Here is a 22,598-nt window from a genome sequence, read left to right as displayed (position 1 = left end):
GACTTCCGCCTCTTAGTCCCCTACTAGCAGATTTCTGATTGCTGAAGAAGTTTGGACGTTGGTTGCACACCCGCACTGAAACTTGTTTATCAAACAGCCGTCGCGCCCATAAAACTACAGATAGAATGGCGTCTCCACTCGTATCAATAATTATAAAGAATATTTTGAAGAAGAGAAAAGGGCTTAAAAATTTGTTCCTCAAACCTTGACTCCAGAGCAAATAATAACGATGCGTGAACGTCTGCCGCGACTCGATTAAAAGGAAAAGCGCGGACCATTCATTTCTGGAAAAGAATTATCGTGGGCGACAAGACATGGTGCTATCAATACGAACGGTCCCCAGAACGACAAAGTGTAGAATCGGTTCCTGTAGAACACTTGAAGCATTTGAAGTACCATCTTAATTTTTCTCTGATTTCTATTAATCCAGTCACGAAACATATTGGGCTGACGGGGTATTATCTCCCAGGAGACTCGCTACAAGTTAGAGAAACTGTACTCATGACAACTGAGTTGTTCTTCAATCGCAAAGCACCCCACCCCACCCTTCAGGAGTATTAGTTTTTCTGTTCGCCATTTAATATATTTAATTCTCCACTGCTCTTTTTGCCCATTTCTTAGTTACGTCACTGTTTATAACATTTGTATCTGATTTGTAGACTTTCCAGGTATTTGGCTCGTTAGCAAAGCGACTAAAATCACATTACGCTTTTAATTTCTAGATTTCTTGCTGCTAGCCCCAGTATGTAATGGTAAAGTTGCTGTACATTGTGCTGTGATAATCTTTGTTGTCACCTGAACCCAATGAATAACTGTTGATATTAAAAAAATAGGCTATTATTTATACTTAATTTCTTGTCGCCAACTGCTTGAATATATGTGAGTTGGGATGAAAAGCATCAGTTTTGATTTACATTGTGCATATTTTGTAATATTGTTTTTAATTATTGGCTACCTCCAGTTACTTTATTTTTTGCATGTGGGAATAGCAAGTACTCATTTTACGAGTGAATTTTACTAAACAGTTTATTCTTGCATTAAATGGACGCAACCTCTTTCCATCTAGCTGCCACAAACATTAGCGTCACTTAATTAAAAAGTTAAAATTGTAATTATATTCCACATTGCACTAACATGGTGTAAAGTTTCATCCAACACTTCTATATGAGTTGGAGTGCCTGTATTTATCTTGTTTGTCCGGTGTGTTCACTGTACGAACCACATTATGTATACCGTATACGTTTTAGTTTACTGATGCTGTTTGTACTGTTTTCATTGCGTACATGGTAGTTGTTATTAGGGGGGTTACTCCTGAAAAACTCATAACATAAAACATTTGCCACCACTCGCGGAACTAGTTTCCATTACTGTTTATTGAATACATTTATTTACACCTCACGCTATTCCCTGCATAGAGGAAATCGATTCTAGCAGCAGATGTGCATCCGCTGTGCTATTTCCGACATTTCAGAGTGTTTCAGTGAAACTGTGCGACAGATTGTAATTAACAGTGGCCGCAGTAGTGCTAACAGGCGTTGTGCAGTCACTGCTGAGTGGGGCGAAAACTAGATGGTGAGCTCCTGTTAATTTACAACAGGCAAAGTCTCGCAGCTTAACTAGGAGCTCAGGTAATTACACAAATTGTGTCCCACTGCAGCACTTCCAAAGTAGTCTTTATCCAACACATATACACAGGATGTGCGAAGTACAGTGGCATTTCTCTGTTTCGGTATACTAACATTTGTGGACAGACATGTAATTGAAACGAATTTAATGCCGCATTAGCATAGTGCTGCAGAAGTTCACTCTAGGCTTCGCGTTTCGTGACATATGAACCGAACATCACACCACTGTACAGCTAAGTCAGAGATGTAATAGCAGATCAGACACTGTCCGTAGCTCTTAAGAGTGCTTAGAATGTTTCTATCGTGGCACTTTGAAACATTTCTCATTCAGTCAGATGACAGCGGCCTTAGCAGCGTGGAAGAGGAACTCGTGAAATACGTGGTGTTCAATACAAAGTTCGACATAAAGTATTTGAATGGTTTCAATACATAAATACTGGAATTATTTATTTCAGTATCGGCCATTTGCGAGTTGACGTTTCCATTCGTTGTTGATGACGACATAGGACTGTATCAAGTGGGTTGATCCGTGCACTGACTTTACCTAAGAGAAAACTTCGTGGGATACATTGAACAGACTTTTGACAAGATATGAGTGTGAACACTGGGGTAGTTTCAGAAGTGGTCGTTTGTCCGGGTACGTGAGCTGCTGTGAAGTCCTCTTTGTCCATTTCTCTTCTCTCTTTCTGAAGAGTTGCCACTGCGACATTCTTGGAGTTATACCATTAAACCGAGGTTGATGAAGAATTGACGTGGTATCAAATGAAACTGTGCAACTTTATAAATGTTTGTATAATAATTTATTACGTTACGTTCGAATAATTAGTACAGTATTTAACAAAGGAAATCGCCAAACACCCGTGCAATTTGAGAAGTTATTTATTTTATTTTCACCACCAGTTTGGGCAGCTCAATACACCATCTTCAGGCCCCAAATGCACTTCATGTATATACTCTCAAGCGTATCGATATTGGCATACGGGAGCCATCAGTAGCTGGGTGAAGTGAATTCGTATTTCAAGTGCTTCACGACCTTTAAATACTGATGGCTCCAGTATGCCAATAACGATGCACTTTACTTGAGGTGGCTTTGGGGCCTGAAGACGGCATACTGAATTGGCGAAACTGATTGTGAAAATAAAATAAAATAGCTTATCAAAATGCAAGGCTATTTGGCGATTTTCCTTGTTAAATATCTGACTAGCCGCTGCCCCGCGTCCACAGTGGATCACCAGAGGATTAGTACATTTGTTCACATTGAAGGTTTTAACATAATATTACCAATTTCAGATTTGAAATTTAATGCAGAAACAGCTCCATCATTATAACTATAGTCATGTATATACTGAACATCATGAAAACTGTATAAAATATGTCAATAAAATATACGAGTACATCATGTGACATTATATTGCTATGATGCACATGTTATTCATATACTTTATGCCGTTTTTATGCTGCTCAGTGTACACATAACTAGAGTTTATACAAGCAGGGAAACTGTTTGAGGATTAATTATTACATCTGAAGATGATAATAATATGCTAAAGCCGATAATGTGAATACTTGTACTGATTAGGCGATCTAGAGACAATGAATTATTAATTGTATGAACAAAGTAGGGCTGGTCCCAGTGGAAGTTCGAGTCCTCCCTCGGGCATGGGTGTGTGTGTGTGTGTTTGTCCTTAGGATAATTTAGGTTAAGTAGTGTGTAAGCTTAGGGACTGATGACCTTAGCAGTTAAGTCCCATACGATTTAACACACATTTGAACATTTTGAATAAAGTAGGTTACCTGCCCTCGTTGTTTCCCTTCAGCGTGATTTTTAATGTGTCTATACTTTGAACTAAACTCTTAAATGTTTGCCATAATTATACCAAATGTTTCAAATTCAATCTTAAGCAGGATTTTATTGTCCACTAGCTCTAGAAAAACGAAAATATTCTCTTAGCTTTCTGTACAAACTAGTGACCTCTGATGAGAAGAGAAACTCTGAAATTTTTCCCACAAAAGAATAACTGTTTCCTAGTACGTTCATATCGATTTACAAAAACCGAAAATACCAGATCTATAACTCGTAATTTCAGTGAGACCGATGCCTATGCGACGATACTGTATCCGATCCCGCGTATTTGAACCGCCAAGTGTAAAGAATTCCCGTTACCAGGATTAGGACTGTTGTCAAAGGAGGTTTGATTCTGTACAGTTTGTGTATGCCGTATTTCATGTTTAAGACGATGAAAACGGAAAGATATTTTAAGTTGTAACAGTCATAGTTGTCCTTTTTAAGGTGATGAGGCGGTGAAGATATTACAAGTAATGTAAATACATAAAGTGGTTTATAGTGCACTGAACATTGTGGATTTGAACTAGGAAAGGACAAAACTGGGAGAGGGAAGGTCGACTGATTTTGTCGGTTTGTTGGATATAAGGATCCGATGAGTCAGATAGAGTGAAACGTAGCGACGAGTGTAATATAAGAGCGGCACGAAAATGTATCAGGGATGCAGGACGGGCCATGCTTTTGAGAAGGTTGGTTATTTGGTTTACGAGGCGGGACCAAACAGCGGGATCGTCGGTCCCGTCGGATTAGGGAGGGTTGGGGAAGGAAATCGACCTTGTCCTTTCGAAGGAACCATTCAGGCATTTGCCTGAAGTGATTTAGCGAAATCACAGATATCCTAAATCAAGATGGCCGGACGCTGGTTTGAACCGTCGCCCTCCCGAATGCGAACCCGTTGTGCTAACCACTGCACCAACTCACCCGGTTTTTTAGAAGGAAAGACTAGGGAAAGGTGAAAGAGGAGGGAGTGGGGATGGGGAAGGGAAGGCTGATTTGGGGGGTGACAGAGAGGAGCGGTTTACATTGGACGTGAAGGATATATGGCAAAAGTCATTTGGGACCTCATGCTTTTCTTCTTTTTTGTCATCAGTGTTCTGACTGATTTCATACGACCTGTCACGAATTCCTCTCGTACGCTAATCTCTTCGTCTCAAGAATAGCACTCGTACCCCACGCCCTAAATCATTTGTTGGATGTACTGAAATCTCTCCCTTCCCATACAGTTCTTACACTCTACAGTTTCCTTTACTACCGTGGAGGATACTACCTGATGCCTTAAACCATGCCATGTCATGCTGTCCTTCCTCTCGTCAGTGTTTTCCATGTGTACCTCACTTCCCAGATTCTGCGGAGAACCTCTTCGTATCTTATCTTATCAGTTCATCTGATTTTCAACGTTCTTCTGCAGCACCACATGTCAAAAGCTTCGATTCGCTTCTGTTCCGGTTTTCTCACTGCCCATGATTCACTATCATACAATGCTGTGTGGGCGATAATTTTCAGAAAGCCTAAAGGTGGGCCCCTGGTCTCTAGATAGTCGTTTGGTTGTCACTCCCCCCCCCCCCCCTCCCCGCCCTTCCGCCAGTGATTACTGATGGAATGTTATCGGTCCCGTTTCCCTTGCGTGATCTCAAGTGTTCCAGAGCTCTTTTAAATTTTGGCTCTTACACTTGATCACCTATCTACTCAAATTTCTTCTTGTAATACGTCATTAGACAAGTCCTCATTCTCAAAGACCTTCAGTGTACTCTTTTCACGGATGTGCTTTCCATTGCAGTTTTAATAGTGTCATCCTTGCTTCAAATATTCATCTACATCTACATTTATGCTCCGCAAGCCACCCAACGGTGTGTGGTGGAGGGCACTTTACGTGCCACTGTCATTACCTCCCTTTCCTGTTCCAGTCGCGTATGGTTCGCGGGAAGAACGACTGTCTGAAAGCCTCCGTGCGCGCTCTAATCTCTCTAATTTTACATTCGTGATCTGCTCGGGAGGTGTAAGTAGGGGGAAGCAATATATTCGATACCTCATCCAGAAACGCACCCTCTCGAAACGTGGCGAGCAAGCTACACCGCTATGCAGAGCGCCTCTCTTGCAGAGTCTGCCTCCTGAGTTTGTTAAACATCTCCGTAACGCTATCACGGTTACCAAATAACCCTGTGACGAAACGCGCCGCTCTTCTTTGGATCTTCTCTATCTCCTCCGTCAACCCGATCTGGTACGGATCCCACACTGATGAGCAATACTCAAGTATAGGTCGAACGAGTGTTTTGTAAGCCACCTCCTTTGCTGATGGACTACATTTTCTAAGGACTCTCCCAATGAATCTCAACCTGGTACCCGCCTTACCAACAATTAATTTTATATGATCATTCCACTTCAAATCGTTCCGCACGCATACTCCCAGATATTTTACAGAAGTAACTGCTACCAGTGTTTGCCGAAGATTGTTCTGAGTTTTCAGTAGTCCTCCCGACGATCATTCCGTTTTCAATTTTTTCGCACTTTTCCTGCAGCCATTTCCCCTAGGATCCTTGCTTTTTTTGCCGCTCCTAAATTATTTGTTTTGATATATTCCTTTCTTTCCCTGAGCGTTTTTGTATTTCCCTCACTCGTTGATCATCTGATGTTTTGCATCTGTTACCCAAGATTTCTTCGCAGTTACTTATGGTTATCTGTCCAACATCTGTGAGTGTCTTCTTTAGAGAAGTCCACTCCTCTTCAAATGAGAGACTTACTCTGGCGTTTCTTAATACTGTGTTGAAATCCTTGAACAAACAGACAACTCCCAACTGTTCCGACCAGCCACCGTGACACCCTCAGCCACCAGGCGTCACCGGATACCAATACGGAGGGGAATGAGTTCAGCGCACCGCTCTCCCGACCGTCGTCAGTTTTCGTGGCCGGTGCCGCTACTTCTGAATCAAGTAGCTCCTCAATTGGTCTCACAAGGGGCAAGTGCACACCGCTAGCCAACGATACTCTGAAGACCTACACTGTGACCGTTACAAGTGCTAACGAAGCGCGATAGCATTTAACTTTGATGATCTGACGAGAGACGGTGATACCACTGTGGCAACGCCATTGGCCTTAGCGAACTTCAAATTTGTCTCGTCATTTCTCACTACTTCACTGTCCCACTTCCTTCCACATTGATTTATCGTGAGGATTCTCTTAAACTTCAATCTACTCTTCATCGATACTAAATTGTGATCTGAGTTGAGTCTATATGTCCACCTAGGTATATCTTACAGTCCAATATAAGATTTCGGAATCTGTCTGACCATGGTGCAATCCAACTGGAATCTCCCGCGTCTTGTATTCTTTTCCAAGTAAGACTCCCCATCTTGTGATTCTTGAATAGTGCATTCGGTATTACTAACTGAATCTGTTGCAGAACTCAATTAGCCTTTCTCCACTCTCATTCTTACTGCGAAGCCCATATTCTCCCGTAAATGTTTCTTCTATTCCTTCCATTACAACCGCATTCCAGTCTCCCATTACAATAATTTTTTGTCTTCTTTTACATACTGTACTACCCGTTCAATGTCCGCATATATGTGCTCTAGCTCCTCATCTTCTGCTATTGACATTGTCATGTATCCCTGAACTACTGTTCTCGGTATTGATTTGCTGTCGGTCCTGATGAGAAAAATTCTATCACTGAATTGATCGCGGTAACTCACTATCTGCTCTGCTTTCCTATTCATACCGAATCCAAGTCCTGTCATAACATTTTGTGCTGCTGTTGATATTAACCTACACTCGTCTGACCACAAATTCTTGTCTTCTTTCCATTTCAATTCACTGACATCCACTATATCAAAACCGATCCTTAGAATTTTTTTTCTAAGTCTGTCTTCCTACACGTTCAAACTTCTGATATTCCGCACCTCAATTCATAGAACGTTGCCCTTTCGTTGGTTATTCAGTCTTTTTCTCACGTTCACCTCTTCTTTTGCAGATTTTCGATCTCGTCCGCGTTCTTTTGCCAATGGAGGGATCAACATGACACTGCTTGTAGTACTGACCACATAGACTGTGGATACACACTATGTGTCTTTAATGCTGTGGTTTCCATTGCCTTCTGCATCCTCATGCTATTGGTAATTGCTGATTCTTCGCCTTTTAGTGGCGTTTTCCTTCCCGAAGGGCAAGAGAGTACCCCAGAACCTCTGTCCGCTTCTCCGCCCTCTTTGACAAGACAGTTGGCAGAACGAGGATGACTTCTTATAATGGAAGTCTTCGATCACCATTCCTGATGATTTTTACTGTGAATTTAAGAACAAACTGGGTTCGAAACAGAGACCAAGGATGTTTTGATTAGCAGTCAAAGACGCTACCTCAAGACGACGGGTGGTCTGGTGTTTACCGGATCAGGTATCTATCACTCAGATACCCCGTCAAAAAACAGTTTACCGTGTTGAAGAGATGGTTGTTTCATTGTGTCCAATTTACATCAATGTGCCGACTACAGCAGACGATCCACAGATTTGTTTATAGTGAGCATGCATCATAAAACAAGGAAATTTACTGTAGGGAAAAAATCGAATAGGTCTTCAAAGCGTACAATATCATTTGGCAGTTGGCTTTGGCTTGAAGTATGGCCTGCATAGCATTAAATCACACTTCGCCTAAATCGGTAATGAATATAACTTACCAAACCACCTCCGTCTAACATTACTTTTTAGACTTATGGACTAGAGCTCATCCTCGTTACATACATCAAATTTCTGCTTCTTTTGATTGTACCTTTATTCTGCATCGACGTAGCATCAACATTGTTATTTAAGGATTTGGCACGGTTAATTCAAAGCATGCTCCGATATGGTTCCTTTCCGGTATCCCCGGGACGGAATATGTATGCCCTAACGTCTGCGTGTGTTGTTATTCGTGTGGAAGTGAGCGAAAGATTTCGAAATTTTTGCGAATAGCGTAAACGAGGCGTGACGTGGGTACCCACCCGTTATTCACCTAACAGGATATAGAAATTCGCTTAATAACCAGATCCAGGCTGGCTAGCAGGAATACCTCGTAGTTAATTCGCTGGACGATTCGATCTGGACCTGACACACCTCCTTGTCCCGGAAGCGACGCCCTAACACACACAGCCATCAGGGTGGTTTGCATGTATTGCACCTAACAGCTAATAACTGCATCCTGTACTGTATCTCCTGGGGCATTCAGGAATTTGAAGTTTGGAAATGCCATTTATTTATAATTATTGTATCAATAGCTGGCGATGTATGCTAAAGAGTAAACAAATGCATTATGTTGCAATGCATGTCTTGATGAATATTCCATGGAAATTTGAGATTCTGTGACTGGACTGGAAGGGGAAATAAGGATTGTATGAGGTTCATCTTCCTGTAACAGACTGTGTAAGTTGTAAACGAAAATAAAATATAATTCTTCAAGACTTCAAACTTGTGAATGGTACATAATTATGTGTAAACCTAAACCTTGCTTGTCCTAGGTAGACGTGGCCTTAACGGTACATTGACCATAGTTAGGAGCCATACTTCAAACTAGTTAGTAATTTTATTTTAGCTCATCTTCGAGGTGTGCCGCCGTTTAGGACACTAAACTTTCTTTCAGATTCCATGAGCTAGGCGGCGGCTACGAATAATTCAATATATTCGACTTTCAGATTTTCTCAAAGTTGCGAGACAACATCCCATGCAGACAGGCCTGGTCACAGGATTCAAGTTTTAGTATAACATTTCATCTGCAAAATATTGTGCTTGTTATCTTATATTGGTATTCGAGACGAAACCACGATCAGGAATTACGGGTCTTATTACTTCACATTGAACTGACCCACGAAATATTAGCTGGTGCTGTAAGAACATGAGTTTTAACTATACTTTTGGTACATATTGAGGAATATCTGTGATAAGGCAAGAGAGAGACAAATAATTATTTATAATCCCGTAACCACCCTGAGTACTGAGCGAGTATGCTGACTGCTGACCAGCGTTGGGCTAATAGTAATGTTGCGTTATTAATCATTGAGAGACAGTGAGCATAATTATCTAACAGAACTGTAATCATAGTATTATTAGAGTTATTTCTCTTTTGTTTTGACGTCACTTTATTAAAAGCTATCAAAGCATATTCACAGTGTCTAGTCATAGTGCTTAGGGAGTTAACTGTCATTCACACAAGAAAACTAATTTCAAACACAATATATAATTAACTGATAATTCGTACATCTAGCCTCTCTGGCAAAGAAGCAATTACTAATATTAATATTCAAATAATAATTATGGCTATATTATTTTTATTATTTTTATTAATTTCTAGCATATACATACGATTTTTATTAAATTACATTACAATCCAATGCTTAAAGACATTAACCCATTAGCATACACAATTCTTTTTAATGCGAAGTTCTTTAAAAAAAATTTAAGTAAATATTTGAAAGGTCTAAAATAACATGTAACTGAAGTTAAAATTCATTCCGTCTCACAGAAGTAACAATAAACACTTCCTATAAATAGAACGTGGAGCGCTTGCGGTGTCCTATAAATAAAACAACCTTTCTTCAGCTTTCTTTTCTCCTTTACAATTTTTGTTTCACTTTAATTTTAACGAGATAAATTAGAAACGAAACACCAAATTCGAAAGTGGGAAGGATTTATATAAAAGCTCAAATTACAAAATAAATTCAGTACTCTTGAAAGATAATGAGAAATAATTAATGGAAGTCTGTCATTTACCTCTAAATTGAGTCCATCAGTCATACACTCGGTGAGCAAAGGGAATTGTGACTATCTACGGAAGTTCGTGATTAGAAGCTACAGGACCAATGAGTCACATTTACTAAAAATGTTGAATCTAATTATTATTGATCTACATGTTAGAAAACATGTATTTATAGAAAATAGTAGCTAATTAGATGGTACAGTTACAATCAAACCCCTTACTTGGGAAGTCGTGTTAGTTATTAAATTTTGGAAAACATGGTGTGCGTCAAGTTACATCACATTTTCTACAAAGTGTTAGAGGCTTCCCCGAACAATCTTGGTATTGGCATCTTCTCTGCTTTTCTGTTTTTCCAGTATCGTGACCTCTCCCGTCCAACCGCACAGTATCCAGAACATTCTTCGTAGTTGTCTTCAATAGTACTGGCCTGTCAATGCTTCTTTTTACATTCTGCCCGATTTTCAGAAATGAGGTGGCAATGTGTCTTCAAACATCCTTGATGCTGTTACCTCCTGAGATACATTGTCGTAGAGTACGTATGCGTTTGCCACTGCCATGCCAACAATTCTGTTGTAAATTGGCAAATACCATTTTTTCCCACGAATTGCAATCATATGTTACTCAAGAAACAAGTCATGCTGGTACACACTACCCATATAGTTGTTGTTTTGTGTCACAAGGTAAGGCTGTTTGACGAGCTTATTATCATTTTGACCATTTTGTCGTCTAGAAACTGAAACAAGAGGTTCAATTACATGAAAACTTGTTGCAGTTGAAAAACAGGAGTTGTCATTCCACTTTAACATGCTGATCTGATTGGTTGTGCCGAAATGTGGATCTGGGAATCACAAAATCCTCTATCTTTCTTTGCAAAGATTTCAGCTGCTTCGATAGGGCAGTGAGCCACCCTCTTTTTGTCTTATTGTAGCCGTTGCACGGAACCTAATCTCTATGAGTTCTACAAACACATAATATGAACTAAAAAAGTCATCAAAACATATGAGACGGCTGTTCAGGTCAAAAACACTGTAGCATTTTTTTTCGCAACTCGATTTCCCTAAGGTTGAAAATCTTGAGAGACAGTGTTCCCACAGCACAGATCAAAATTATAGCAATAGCCACCACATGTGCACGATGCCCAAAATTTATAACGAAACCTAACGGGCTTCCTTTTAGAAATTGCTTCAAAAAATGACGACCATCATTTCACTAGTTGAGAGGTTTCGCTCGAAAACTCCTTACTTCTGGAAGTTGTTATTCATAGTGACAACAAATGACCGTGAATCCTCGATCAATTTTGTTACCATTTGTTCATTATTTTCTATACAATGAAGCACTGCTTTCAGTTCAAAGTATTTACTACGTGGTACAGCACTTTCTACAGGGTGCACCATGAGATCATCATCTTCAGATCAATAAATCTCTGACTGAGCAATGTGTTGTATTCAGATAAAATTAAGAAAACCAATAAAATTTTCAGTTCGTCTGCTGAGGCAGAATAATGTGGATTGTTTTTCCACTGCTTTGCATACTTCACATTTTCTGCCATAATACTATTTAGTAAAAGTAAGCAACGCCTCAAACATGTCCAGTGACATATAACCTTGTAGAGCGTTCACAACATTTTCACGGTTAGTTTATGCCAGACTACCTACATTGCCGAAACTTTAATTAGGGTCTGTCTTAGATAACATTCAATCTTTCTCTTTTTAGAGCAACAATTCTGCGGTTTGGACTGAATTCCAGTTTCCTTGGAACTAGATGAGGATGCTGTGGAATAGCCTGGAACATCTTCGTCCTCTGGCACGTTGATTTCTACTGCCCCTGGACTATCCAGCACCATAGGAAACCCTGTTTCATCATCATTGAAATTCTCCTCATTTGTTAGTTCATCGACATCAGTTGGTAATGCAACCATATCTGACTCTGTCTCCTCAGAAAACATGTATTTGAATCTTTTCTGTCGATACATATTAGAATTCGTGAAAGAAAAGAAAACTGAGCGTCGATATTATAACAGCCCAGCGTCATATTTATAGGACACCATTTCTACTTTAATTTTTAGTACGACATTATTAGTTTTCAGCAGTTATTTTATACAGATGGCATACATAGGCTTTTAACATTTAAATATTAAGTAACCCAATTTACTTAACCTTTTCTGAAGATTTCTAGAAAATCAGAAAGCAAGTAATGTGTACAGGAAAAATTCACTAATGTTGACTTAAATATACCTAAAAATGGACTAAGAAACTTGGACTTAAGTTGTAAATGAACTGTGGGGGCAACAATGAACGCAAGCATTAATTAAGCGGCGTTAACTGTCGCAGGATTCAACAATGGAAAGGAACTTTCCTCTAACTGGGGGCGTTGGCGCTAATGGGTTAGAACGCAAATGTATCTTTAGAAATTGGGTCGTGGGATACAAGATTACTTGTGTGTGTAACTACACACAAAAACTTAATGAATCTGTGTTTTAATTGCGTCGGTATTTTTGAAAAATCTGAAGTGTTTTCAGTTTCGGTTTTGCATGTGTAGCTGGAATCATCCCACACAACTATTGCTCAAAACATATTTCATGCTACACCCAGTGACAACGCAAAACGTTGGTCTGCTTCCCGATACAAACAAAATTGTTTTTAAGAGCACTTTTGAATTCCCATTCGGTATAGCGGTTCGAGATTAGCATGGAGCGATATTCTTTTTGTCGATATTTGTTAATACCGCCTGTAAAACACAAAGAATATCCTGTACTGAAGCAGCTGCCTTTGCGCAACTTGCCTCTTCTCTTGTGCCGCCCTCCTCCGCACTGTCTGCTACCGCCGTGCAGCAGCGCTACTCACTCTTTGCTGGAGCACTAGTTATCCCACGTGTTTTATTGTCCTTGTTAATACATGTTGCTAAACCTAATGTCGCACTAGATTAATCTCGGGCCGCTCTATGGAATGGGCATGTAAAATCCCACTTTAAAAATAATTTTGTTTGTACTGGGAAACAGACCGACGTTTTCCGTTGAAACTTGGTTTAGCATGAAACGTATTATGAACAGTGTTTGTTTGGGTCAGTTCAGTTTATGGTGATTCGATTTGTACATTAAAATACCGAAATTGGAAATATCTGCTGAGACACTTGAGCAAATGCCCCTGATGACTCTTACAAGAGGCACACTATATAAGCATACAGCAGGTGCTTCAAAAAATGGTTCAAATGGCTCTGAGCACTGTGGGGCTTAACATCGGAGGTCATCAGTCCCCTATACTTAGAACTACGTAAACCTAACTAACCAAAGGACATCACAGACATCCATGCCCGAGGCAGAATTCGAACTTGCGACCGTAGCGGTCGCGCGGTTCCAAACTGAAGCGCCTAGAACCGCTCAGACACAGCGGCCAGCATACACCTGGTGGTCCACGAACGCCATCCTCTGTTGACGTCAGTTGATCCCGGATACCACAGACGCCAAAGGTTTGTCTAAGTAGAATCTTAAGGGGACTCCACACCAACAAAGAGGAGACCCTGCTAAACGCAATACCAGGGCTTGAAAACAAACAATTTACAGCTGTTCAAAAATGTGTGAAATCTTATGGGACTTAACTGCTAAGTTCATCAGTCCCTAAGCTTAACACTACTTAACCTAAATTATCCTAAGGACGAACACACTCACCCATGCCCGAGGGAGGACTCGAACCTCCGCCGGGACCAGCCACACAGTCCATGACTGCAACGCCCAGACCGCTCAGCTAAACCCGCGCGGCTTTACAGCTGTAACTGATCCTATAGCTCCTCGCTGGAAAACTTGTTTACGGTTGGAGGGATGCCGGGTTCGATTCGTGGGCTCGAGAAAAGTGACTGTGTAGAAGAGTGATTGTCCTTGACCGAAACAATACTCACAACGACCAAAGCATATTAATGATCTGTTTCAAGGTATATCAAAATACGACATCTAATTTATTTACAACACATAATGCACCAATTCGTGCTTCACAATTGGCAGTGTTACATAAATGCTACGTATCTTTGATTGCAGTATAATGAATACCATAAAAAATGTTCTTTTATAACTATGATATAGACTGACAGGTCTTTATAACTGCATTATTCAAAACACAAATCTTCAAAAGCATGTCTGCCCTGTTGGCCCATTGATGTATGCGCTTCTCGGTATTAGCATGGACACTTAACATTTCTGCAGATACTGAAGCGTAAGCATGACATCTGGATTTTCCGATTCCGTTTCGTATACCTTGGCTTCGATACAACCCCATCAGAAAAAAATCAAAGGTCCTTAAATCACGCGATCTCGCTGGCCGTCGAATGCCACCACCACGACCTATCCACCACTCGGTGCACAAATTGTCGAGATATTCCCTAAACACTCGACAACAATAGGATTACTGAAACCAGTGTCTCACAACTAACTGAAGTGGGATGTCTTCTAGGAGAGGCCCAAGCTTCGGATTACTCTGTAAGGATTGCAAATACATCCGATCAGTTAGTCTGGAAACCAAATAAACTGGTGCATTGATGAGGTCTCCCAGAACGCGGCACCATACATTAACACCCCAGTACGCTGGTCGTAACCAGCGAGGATTTGGAGCAGTCCAGCAATGTAGATTATGTCTATTGACAGTGGCGTCACTGAAGAAATAGCATTCATCTCTCATAGAATCTGTCTGATGAAATCTTGATTTACGACTACTTTATTTACGAGACACCTACAGAACGCTACCCCATTTAGGAAGTCGTTTTCATATAGCTGATGGTGTACGTGCATCTTAAAAAGATGCCGCTTTTGTTCCTCTAGAATCCTTTATACAGAAGACCACGATATCCCCATGTTCACTGCAGCTCTTCTTTGTTCTAACTGCGATGAGAATTAAGTATTACTGGGCGAATAGTATTACTATTATAATTATAACAACGTTCCAGGCAACCTGGGGTACGTCGCGGATTGGTCTCTCCTCAACACGTTTTACCTGGAAAGCTCCCTCGGTTCTTAAACGCATCTTTGTACGTCTAAACAATACGCAGAATGTGGACGTCGCTTTGGTAGACGTTGTGAATGCAACATTCGAGACCCAGGCCCATTGCAGTGCGTCTCCCTACAGATCAGTATAACATCGGTGTAGTCTTCGCTGTAGTACATTGCAGTTGTTACCTGTCTGACTGTAAGACCTGACTCTAATTGCAAACAGATGACCAAGTGACCGTATCAGAACGGAACCAGAAGGAAAACGCACGCAGATGGTGGTACAGCTCGGTGGACCACTTGTACTTGCACTTCCCCTTTGGACAGCAGTGACGAGGCAACCCTTCTTGCACTAACGTATGTGGGTTATATAAAACTACAGGGGATGGCTTACGTGGGCGACCGGGTATACTCTGATGAGCCGAAACATTATGACCACTGCCCACCGCGATATTGAGTGCCTCCTGGTGGTGTTGTACTTGACACTGTAAAGGAGAAGTATAAGCGGAAGAGAGACGAATGAGCAGTCATTATAGCGAAGATACTGGGCGCAAATGCTGAAATACACATACATAAGCGGTTTTGACATAGGGCACATTGTTGTGGCGCTGCGGCTGGAAACGAGAATCTCTGAAAGGGCGAAGCTGGTCGCCTGTTGGCGTGCGACTGTCGTGAGCAATTATGGAAAGGGGCTGAAGGATGGTGGAATAACGCGTTTGCCATATGATACTGGATGTCCACCTCCACGTCCACGACCACGTCCCATCGCAAAACGTTGAGGTTGGAGGATCCCCCACTGTGAAATCCAGAACAGGCAGCGATGTGTGGCAGATCTGACGACAGAGTACGAGTGTTCCGGAGCAAGTTCAAAGGCCATTGTTAAACATGGAGCTACCATCACACGACCCCTGCATGTTACTACTGCAGTGGGCAAGGCATCTCTGAGTTTCCGTCGTGGATCAATAGAAACGTGTCGCCTGTCGATGTGTTACACCAGGTCGTCATCCATACGAATGGCTGATGAAGCGTGCACCACTCCATAGATGCTGTCCAGCGAGTGCAGAATTATGCTTTGGGGTACGTTGACCTGGGTTTCTACGGGATCTATCGTAGTAATCGAATACATCATAACATCACTGAACTTTATTGCGGACCATCTGCCTCCCTTCATGGTTGAAGGCTTCTGTGATAGCAATGGTATCTTCCAGCAGGATAACTCTCCGCGACACAAGGCCAGAATCATCCTTCAGTAGTTTGAGGAGCGTGATAGTGAGCTCAGAATGCGTAGCCAGCAAATGTTCCTTACCTGTACCCAGTGGAATAAATATCGGGCGTCTGCTGCGTGCCCACAAACCATAGTCCGATAATTTGCGGGAATTTAGTGATCTGTGAGTAAACATCTTGGGCCACATACTTCTGGAAACATATCAAGGATTTGTAGAATTCCTGCCACGCAGAATCGTTGCTGTACTTTGTTTGAAACGTGGACCAAAATGCCTTTAAAAAGGTGATCATAATGTTTTAGCTCTTCGATGTATATCGATAGACTCTCGTGGATAACGTCATAAGTTTCATGGGACTGTTCACAGACGATTCGACGCTAAACTCTAATTCTCCTTCTTTCCTGCGCAAGATTCAAGGAGGATGGTCATGCCAGAAGGCTGCAGCGAATTGTAGGAAGAACTGCACAGGGTAGACGATTGGATTGGTAGTTGATGCTTAATGGTACAGCGTAAAGTCAAGCGCCGGCACGCCAGTCGCAAATGATAGAGAAGAGATGGCTGTGAGAAGACGACAACCAATCACACGCTGACCGATCCCTCTCCAGTAATACAACGCGAAAGCAGCTGCCCCTGTGTGAAGAGGACAAAAGTACCGCAACCGACTGGTGACGTCCAGTTCAATAGCAGCGTCAACTCTATTTACTTCCCTTGTAGACTCTATGTAGGACGGACTTGGAATTGATTATACTGAAGAAGATTAACTATTTTCCGTGTCGCCCTTTCCTTGCGACACATCGGTGTAATCGCAAAGTTACGTATTGTATCTATTCTTATTGTAAAAGAACACATTAATAAGATGTGTTTGAATGTTTGTGTAGCGAACCGAGAAAGCAGGCTTCCTAGACACCACATATTTGACAACGAGCAATGGAGACGTAGTACTTAACGTAAATAAATGTAGCGTACTGGGAATAAATTCTCAAAGAGATGCACTACTATTAGACTGCGCTTTTGTCGACAAATCTCAGGAAATAGTAACCGTCCAGAGCGAGTTAAAGTGAAATGACAACATAAAATTAGCTGTAGGAAAATCATATTGCAGTACGAAATAGTTTGCAATCGGATATCCATCCGACAAATGGGGATATCAACCGACACACAGAACCACTCAGTGCGTTGCGCACAGTACATCAGGGCAGCATCAGGACTCATCTACAGTCGCTGCCTAGAAGAAGACAACTAGACACTGTACAAGTGGTCGTAGTTATCGTTCAGTGGATTTAGGACAGATCAGTACAATTAGACACTGAACTAGTGATGTGCACCATCAAATATGGTTCAAATGGCTCTGAGCACTATGGGACTTAACTTCTGTGGTCATCAGTCCCCTAGAACTTAGAACTACTTAAACCTAACTAACCTAAGGACATCACACACATCCATGCCCGAGGCAGGATTCGAACCTGCGACCGTAGCAGTCCCGCGGTTCCGGACTGCGCGCCTAGAACCACTAGACCACCGCGGCCGGCTGTGCACCATCTTCATACTACAGTAACGTAATGTTTTTATTGATCGTAAGACGTTGCTAATCTGCGTTCACATTATTTTGCAGTAGCTGTTGTCCAACATAATTTGGCCCTTTGACAAGGCTGTATGGTTGTTGTGCGCAAGCAAGGAACCTCATAAGAGAAAGTACTTTCGGTGGTACGGGTATCTACATCTACTACATATTGGTGTCCGATACCAAGGGCATTTGGTTAATATAACAATTTAGTAGCCACGAGGGCGTTAAGGAGGTGCCCAACAAACCACAGTTGCAGACGCTGCAAGAAAGACGTTGTACATTCTCAAGACATTTAGTATTGCAATTCCGGGAGAAACGTCTCTTCAAATTCGTCTCGCGAAAAGGTAACGGCGAGACAGTTAGAGAAATTAAATGTCATAGGAGCTTTACCGACATCATTCGTCCAAGGCGCCATCTTTGAATGGAATAAGCAAGGACGGGAACGGCACTGGTACCAGAAGTACCCTCCTTCAGTCAATTTTTTTAATTTTCGGGGCATAGACGTTAATGTATTCAAAAGAAGTCCATCTCTATCGGACGTAGACACAGTGTCCAGTTGAAAACGTGGCATTCGCTGAGCGCCGTCAAGCCTCACACTCTCCTCGCGGCCTCTGCTGCCTCCCTCAGATGTCCTGCGTGCCTGGCGGCGCTTCTCCTGCCCGGAACTTGTTGCGGTAGAGTGTTCCGGCGACGTGGTCTGGCCCGTTGGCTGCTCCTAATGAGGCATCTCCGCGGCCGCCTCCGTTGAAGACGCGGACGCCCCGTCCTGTACCCGCCGCGTAGTCCCTCTTTGAGTGACGCCCGCCCGCCACTCAGCACTGTCTGGTCTGATGCTGCGGAGCGGAAACCCAGTCTTCTTGGAATAGGAATGGCGTATTACAACGATTGCTGACAGACGTGAGATTATCTCCTCCGATGACTCCATTCTCCACGAGAGTGGGAGGCAGTAGCAAGGCTCAATGATAGGTTGAAGACAGCAAGTATTTTCTTTGATTTAACAAAACAATTGGATTCTGCGCAACGTACAATACATGGAACATTATGGGATTAGGGAAAAGCTCAACAAGGGTTCATTTCACATCCGAAAAGTGTCAATAAACAGGGAAGAAGTTTGACAGTAGTGTGGGGGATGGGGGCTCCCAAGGACTTGGAGTCCAACCCCCTCCCCTCTCCCAGAGCCATGAAGGTTTTCTTCTTTTTGTCTTTTTTTTTTTACTTGTGTTTACAGTCGCTCACGTCAAAATACGGCAATTATTAGTTGTAATGAGCACGCTATTAAATTATGCCTGTTGACTACTTTCAATGACTGCAGTGAGCGTCAGATAGCAAAGTTTGCCAGCAACGAGAAGTGCTACGATGTATATTAAGTTGCAAGTGCTAACTGCGGCTCTCTACTTATTTGTACATTTTGTGGCGCTGTCTTTCTATTTTGACTGCTGCAAACTATTAGTGATTTAACGGCGGTAAGACTACAGCAACAACTCGTGTTCCATGTGTCAAGCGAAAAATAAATAACCTCACGAATGTGGTTGAACAAGAACAACTCTATGATATGTTTTACATAACCTTGTCCGTGAGTAATTTACACCACAGCCGCTGATTGTCTGCCCGCGCCATCAGATAACATTTACCCTCTTAAGTCTCTCATCAACATGGGGACAAAATTCTTTTTCCTGCTTTCTCCGCACCTCACTGTCCACCGAGGCCGAAGCTTAACTTAGCACCGACAACAAAACATGGTTCAAATGGCTCTGAGCACTATGGGACTTAACTAACCTAAAGACATCACACACATCCATGCCCGAGGCAGGATTCGAACCTGCGACCGTAGCAGCAGCGCGGTTCCGGACTGAAGTGCCTAGAACCGCTCGTCCACATCGGCCGGCGCGTTAGTTTATACTAAGCAACATAAAAAAAGACCATTACGTCGTGTGTCAGTTTATTAGCGCATGTAGTTAAATGTGACAGCGTTAAAAAAAGATTTCATCTTCATCTGTATCTTCAATTTTTCTTTCCTATTATAAGGAATTATCAAAAAGTTTCCTTTTGAACGCCAAGTTAACCCCTCCTCTACAAGTCGATACTTACACACCAGAATCCGAATCGCACTGAATTCCATAAACGAGGCAGTAAAACCCGCAAACAAAAACCTTTTTATAGCTCCTTATATTATCTCAAGTAAAAGTTTGATGCTCAATAAAACTGACATACCACCTTTAAGATAGAGTGACTGACTTACGTTCGTTTATTTTAATATTTTTTAGGTACAGACACAAGAGTATTTCACAATGTTGTCATGTACAGGTGCACCACTATTTTAATAGTTTAAGAAGTATCGAACGCAAGTTGTTTCGTTGTTAACCCTGTATATAGGACAGTCAATGTAATCAACTACAAGGCGAAACTGTTTATTTACCTTATGTAATTTCATTTATACATGGAGCATTTGAGTACATCTTTTTATTATTTTCAGTTAACGTTCGTTTCTACGTTTGTACTAAAGTTATCAACCCAACACGGCACGAAAGCAACGTCTAAAGTACTTGGTAAATAGACAAGAAAGATATCATTACATCATCAAGAAGTTGTCATGGTCTACGTTGTTGGTGTGGACTGTACTTCGAAAGCCGCCAGGTGTGGCCGAGCGGTTCTAGGCGCTTCAGTTCGGAACCGCGCTGCTGCCACGGTCGCACGTTCCATTCCTGCCTCAGGCATGGATGTGTGTGATGTCGTTAGGTTAGTTAGGTTTAAGTAGCTCTAATTCTAGGGGACTGATGACCTTAGATGTTAAGTCTTTTAGTGCTTAGAGCCATTTGAACTGCACTTCGAAGACTGGTCTGATGCTGGGTCTATTCTGCTGGGTCATGCCTATTCTGGGCATGTCTCTTCATAACTATTACGACAGAGATTACCTTGGAGCCTGCTTACTATCACTAATTCCCGCTATATAACTTCGGCCTAACAACTTTTCTTTCCAAATTTTCTAATCTACATACTTGATATAGAAATCAAGTGTTGTATGTTCCGACATGCAAAATGCCAGACTTGTTTTTTGTGACATCCCCCTGAGTTATCACCACCTGGAGACCCAAGTATAATACTATCTTACCTCCTTTTGAATATTTTACAGCATGATATCATCATTAAACGACATAGTAGAATTGCATGTTGTCGAGAAAAATAACGGCTGTAGTTTCTCATTGATTTCAAACGTCTGCAGCACCAACATAGCGAGGCCACGTTACATAATGCTGCAAGTGTAAAAAGTATAAGGATGAAAGCAGCAGCGTCACTTCTTTGATTTCGTAACAACTGTTAAGCAACTGAAAATTTCATTCCAACGTTTAAGAAATGCTAATAATGCGTGACGTCTCTCGAAATGGAAAACAACCAACATTCGTGTAACCTATTTCTTTGTAAATGAAGAAAATGGCTGCGTCATTCCTACCTATACGCTAGAAACCTCTTTCATTCCAGATTCTTTGGTATGCTGCATGTCCAACGGCAGGTAATTTCCTGCACTCCCGTTCTCTGAAGCTTTACGGCAGTACCACCGGTGTGTGGACCCGCGGAATGTACCATAACGTATTCTGTTAATATTGCAGTGGACGGTCAGAACGAAAGTACTCTCCTATTTTCCATCGCGCTGGTATTTCTGGTAGGCACGCCTGAACGGCGGAGAATTTCCATTTCCTGGGAAGGCGACGAATCTTTCGGTTTAATAGACTGTTCGAGAGAACTTCAGAAAGGAGAGCAATATTCCATATCGGGCTAGCCTGTCACTCGAACAAAGCAGCGGGGAAGCATTCAGCGCAGTTGAGTAGAGATGGAGAGAGAGAAAAAAAGGTAGGTGGAGAGACAGAGAGAGAGAGAGAGAGACGGGGAGGAGGGGACTTGGAAGGGGATGGCAAACTTATAGAAATAAGTGGTGAGCTACAAATACACTAGTCACTATCAAGGAGCCTCGTGTATCAGATGGCCAACATTGTCTTCGTTGCCTTATTCGGCTCGATAGTGAGCACGCCACAGAACAGACGGAAAAGTAGCTGACTAGAACGGTACATAATGATCGATTGTTCATTTTAAGTATAACAGGACCGCCGTCTCCTGACAGTTACCAACAGATTCTCAATCAGAGTTCGCTTATAGTCAGTTCTTAGCCGGCGACTGTTAATGGAAGAGATGCTGCTAAAATTTTAGCAGTTATCGGGAATAAATTATCATCGATGTGAAAACTCCTCAATGTATCTTAATACATAAGCTCAGTCATTGATAAAGCTGATGGCAGAACTTCGGCTCAGTTTTAGAATACTGAGGAAGTGCAGTCAATCTGGAAAGGAGCTTGTTCACAGAGGACTCGTGCGACCCATTGTGGAATTTTATTCACGGCACCAAAAGAGACTTAGAGCGGACATTGGAAGTATGCAAAGATGGGCAGCGCGAACTGTCACGAGTTCGTTTGACCGATGGAAGAGTGTCACGAAGGTACTAAAAGAACTGAACTAGCAGACATTTGAAGACAGACACAAACTATCCCCTGAAAACCTACTTAATAAGTTTCGAGAATCAACTTCAGGTAATGAATCTAAGAACATACTTCAACCTTCTACGTATCGATTCCCCAGGGATCAAAGACAATATTTGATTAATTACAACATGCACA

Source organism: Schistocerca cancellata, chromosome 5 (genome assembly GCF_023864275.1).
Source record: "Schistocerca cancellata isolate TAMUIC-IGC-003103 chromosome 5, iqSchCanc2.1, whole genome shotgun sequence".
Classification (NCBI taxonomy): Eukaryota; Metazoa; Arthropoda; class Insecta; order Orthoptera; family Acrididae; genus Schistocerca; species Schistocerca cancellata.
This window is presented reverse-complemented; position numbering follows the sequence as displayed.